Source organism: Antedon mediterranea, chromosome 2 (genome assembly GCF_964355755.1).
Source record: "Antedon mediterranea chromosome 2, ecAntMedi1.1, whole genome shotgun sequence".
Classification (NCBI taxonomy): domain Eukaryota; kingdom Metazoa; phylum Echinodermata; class Crinoidea; order Comatulida; family Antedonidae; genus Antedon; species Antedon mediterranea.
Genome location: NC_092671.1, coordinates 28,869,104 through 28,874,103, shown reverse-complemented (window position 1 = coordinate 28,874,103; position 5,000 = coordinate 28,869,104).

The window sequence follows — 5,000 nt, the reverse complement described above, 5'->3', positions numbered from 1 at the left end:
TTTAAGTTTGCTTCATATAGGCCTAGAGTATTTATTGTATCTGTTTTCTGTTTGTGCTTCATGCTTTAAGTGGCAACTGTTGGTTTTGATGAAATAAAATAAATAAAAATAAGTAGTCTAGGCCTAGTACTTAGTAGGCTACTATTTAAATTACATATATGACCAGTGGCTATGAGTCTGACCTTCAATGTTTAAGTTTTAATATTTACATTTTTTTAAATAATACTTTTTTTTTATATATATACACCTAGGTATATTATACTGGAAACTGATTTCATAATACTGTAAATGTAATATCATAATACTGTAAATGTAATATCAATAACAGTATAAGAAATAATCAATTTTATAAATCCAATAGATCAAAAAACCTGCTAAATTAATAGCAAAATTTTATTTTTCAGATCAGAAATTGCTTGATTGCTGTGTCTGTAAGAAAAGTAAGAGTGTAAGTTGTACAGTATAGTAGACAAGATTTTACTGATGTTGTTTAACTGTGGGGATCAGACTATAACAGGTGTTTCAACGTAGTATGGTTGTATACAATATAATAAGATAATATATAGAAACACGAGGGACACACAAGCTACAAGTCTCAACATCAAGTAAGTATGTGAACAATAGTAATATCTTACTTTTTTTTCGTTGTTTTGCCTGTTCAACCTCACCTTGAATAATGGGTATTGTGGTGGTAAAATGCGAACGCATTATTGATAGATTTTGTTTTGTTTTATCTGGCATGCCGCTAACAAAACGCCGTCTTTTATTGAATACGGCATGTATCGCCTCGCCACCTTGCTCTCCCAAGAGGCCAAGACCAAAATTCCATCTTCTCATTTGTTCTCCAACGTGAAATTGAAGCATATGCAATTTTGGGGATATGAGGTCCGATTTTGTTTTGTATGACTTAATAAATAGGCATATGTCAGATTCTGAAAATAAGAATATAAACAAATTAATTGTATGTGGAATCTGGACATAATACATCATATGTGTGTTTTGAATTAAAACTCACCAAGCCTTTGGATATCTGCTTCAGACATTGCATTACAATGATTCATCTGGTTATGTACTTGACCATATCCAATGAAAAGAGTTTTAAGCTCTTCCAATTGTTGCAGCTTTGCTTTGATGAGTTTCATTTTCGCAATCCCAACTTTTTCTACCTCTTTTTTCAGGACTTGTGCAGGAATTTGGAAGAGTTTCTCAATTACGGGAGGCTATTAAGATTAATACATGATTCCATTTCAATTTTATTTAAAATTAATACAGGTATATGATTTCATATTAATTTATTTATTTAATACACTTTTTGAATAGGTACATTGAGTTCTAGTAAATAAACAACACTAAATACCTGCAGAGCTTTGTGGACATGGTTTCCATTGAAGGCTTTACCGTGGTACTGCTGACGTGTTATTTTATTTTCTTTCAAAAAATCGTCAAGTGCTGTTACAATGGGACCTGTACCAAAAGGTAGGTTTACTTCAAGCTGTTTCTCCTATAAAACAAGACAAAGTTGTTGGTTTTTTAAGTTTATACAGAACATTTAGAATTCGAAAAGTATCTTTTAGTTACTCACAATATTTGAGACCGCTTCTTTTGCCTTGATAATGATCTTTATGTCTTTGTCAATTGATTGTCTGTCATTTCCTTTGAAGTAACTGAGTGGCAGTTGGTCTTCCATTTCTTCTATCTCTTCTTGAAGCTTTTCTTTCTTTATCTTTAATGCTAAAAATATTATGAAAGTTTAAAACCAAAATATAATATTTAAAAAAATGTGACCATTAACAATTTGGTTAAATATTAATTTTTGGCATACCCATGTTCTCTTTGACTTCTTGCTTTAGCCTTTCGTCAAATTCATCTTCCTCCTCATCACTTTCGCTTGTTTCAGCTATTTTCAGCATTGAGTTGTAAATTATCATATCGATTTGATGACCTTCATTTTCTACCATGTCATAAAGGCGCTTGAAAATGCCTAGTGAGATGTGCAGTGATGGTACTGACACCTGAGAAAAAAGACAGGTAAGTTTTTACTGGATTTAAACATTTTGGCACAAAATATTATATAAAGGAAAAAAAAAAATATTTACATGATCTATTTCTGTCTCAACTAGAGGTTCTCTAATTACACAACGAGAAATATCTTTTGCTTTTTCCTTTCGGCCATCTAATTTGAACTTTGAATAGTCGTTCTTAATTTGCGCAAGTGTTCGTGCTACATCTGGCGTCTTCCCTGCATGGATTTCCCGATTTGTCAAAGTGCAAAACAGGCAAGGGTAACGGCCTGAAATTTTAATATAAAATACATTTATAAAATATGTTCAAGCTTAAAATACAATAGTGACATACTAGGTTTGATATAAATTACTTACCAGTTGGTCCTAGTAACCCATATAATTTTGTCAGGTACGCGTAATCCCCAAAGCCAAACATTCTCAATGTGTAATCTCTGTTAATATACAACAAAGTTTTTATTTTAAACATAGCAGATTATAAATCTAATAAATCAAAGTTATGTTCAAAATCAAATTTCAACATACCTCCATTTTTTTCCATTCATATTGGAAATCTCACAAGAAACATTGGGCAAGGTGGCTTCAATGTTATACAAGCAGTCAGGGGCCTCAAACAATAACACCACTATAACATTTCTTGTTGCATTCGGGCTCTTGATATTAAGAATTTGAACTTCAAATTTTGTAGAGCCTCCCCCCTGATCCCCACCAAATTTGAGCCATATTTCGTTGTTAAATGGAACCAGGTTATCTAACCTATAAAACAAAAATATTATTCACATTTTATGAAAAAAACAATCTTGGATTTTTAATAAAACAATATAGTTTTTTTTTTTAAATATACATTTAAAACTATAATAACTTGCATGAAGTGTTGCTCTAAATGAGCTCTAATTGTGTCCTCAATCTTTGTCATCCAAACAACAGCTGAATCTGTGAGACTTAATCCTTCCGTCCTTGTGCTTCTTTGCATTAGTTTCTGTGTAGTCGCCATAAATACTCCGTCAATAAGTTCTTCCTGACGTTTGCGTATTTTCTTTTCAGAAGGAATATTTTGACCAGCAGAATATCTATCAACACAAATGTGATATACCTAAGTTTAATATTTAAATGGTTTGGCTTATAATTATGTCTCTGGACCTGGTCCACCCATAAATTGTATTACCGTTTTATCTTTCTCAGCTGTTCCCAGGTCACATTACAATCGGTAATCATTGCTAAGGCTTTGTCCACTGACATTGACGTTGATTGAATGCCAGCTTCTTGGAGGTCACTTTGGGAAGAATGCTTTAGCTGATCAAGCCGATGTCGTTGTATGTCGTTGTTGCTTATCTTGTTTGAAAGGTTGTCCAATTCTCTTCTTCGCTTAAGGAAGGTTTTATTGGACACCTCAGAACTTTTGTATGTAGTGTTGGTAATTAAAGTCACCTTCCTCGGCTATAATATAAAATATAACCCAAGATAAAATGTATGAAATCTATTTTAAATTTTGTATTTATACTGTATAATATATTAATTATTACTTACCCTTCCACTTGTGTGAATTTTGTGTTCACCTTCATTTTCTTTCAGATTTTTCAAAAGGACTTTGTCTGAAAGCTGTTGAACACACTTGTGGATATGATTTGTGTTGTCGACAACTTCAAGAATGCTGTGTGTCATTGCCTCCAACTCCCTCTGTTCCTGAATGACGCGTGCATTAGGAATGCATATGTGACGACCGTTAAAAGAATCTCTGTAAATTGTGGTGACATTGCAATTCGTACACAATACTTTAACATCAAGTAAAGCCTGTTTTGCCAGAGGTTGGGGAGGTGCGAAATCAGATTTAGTTAGTGGACTGTTGCATATGAAACACGGAATTTGTTTACGAAGTAAAACAGAAAATATGGAGTTTACACATTCATTACAGAAACTGTGGCCACACGCAGAAACTAAATAATTTGGACATAAAATGTTGTTACAAATAAGACACAAATACAAATCATTAGCCTGCTGTAAATTAAAAAGCCTGTGTTCATGTGTTGTGCAATGGTGCTGATCCTGATTATCGTTCAAAGAAATAGTGATTGGTCGCTTGAGTCTAGTATAGTTTATTGATTGTTCTCTGAACAAATAACAAGTAATACAATAACAATCAGAGTGAAAACCAAAATTAAATCGAAGCTTGCAACCGTCTTTATAACTATGAATATTGCAATCTACACAAATGTTACAAGGAAATACTTCATGGTCAAACTTTAAAAATGCTGATTGGTAATTCATATCTGGTTTTGTAGGATGCTTTCTTTTTCTTTGGAGACCTTTTGTTGGGGATTTAAATTTTTTCCCACAGGCACAGCATATCCCATCTTGGGAAGAGTTATGAAAATCCATAATATACTGTAAATAACAAAATCATAATGTACTATAATATTTTTTTCCCTGGGTACAATATAAATGGAATACAGTAGGTAGCATATAGGCCTATAGACTGACAATTGTAAAGTATTAATTCAACTAACTGAGTGATTAAAATAAAGAAAAATATTGAGAAAGAAAAGTTAAGACATTATTTAATACATATATTGTTATTTTATTGTTTTTTCCTAAAACTACTGTCTATTATTTAAACCTAGGCCCCTCCCCCATCACCTTCTGGTGGTTGACACCTTTAGAGTACGCTGACCCCGTGCCCTACTTTTTACTGAATACGCCGCCGGCGAAGGCCTAGCTAGGCCAGTCACCGCGATGTCTTTGCTAAACTTAATATCTACCATGAAACACTAACTTATAAACCTGTTAATTACAGGTTCTAGAAAAAAAACGACATTTTATTTTAAAGATAATAAATCAGTTAAATATCTATAGAACACTTACACTTTAAATAGAATATAAGATTAGCGGGGGATTTTCTGCATATAAAGCTTCTTAGGGCGGCTATTTTTTTTCGCTTCTGTGTTCGATCGTTCGATAAGTAGCGCGCGCTAGGCTCTAAAA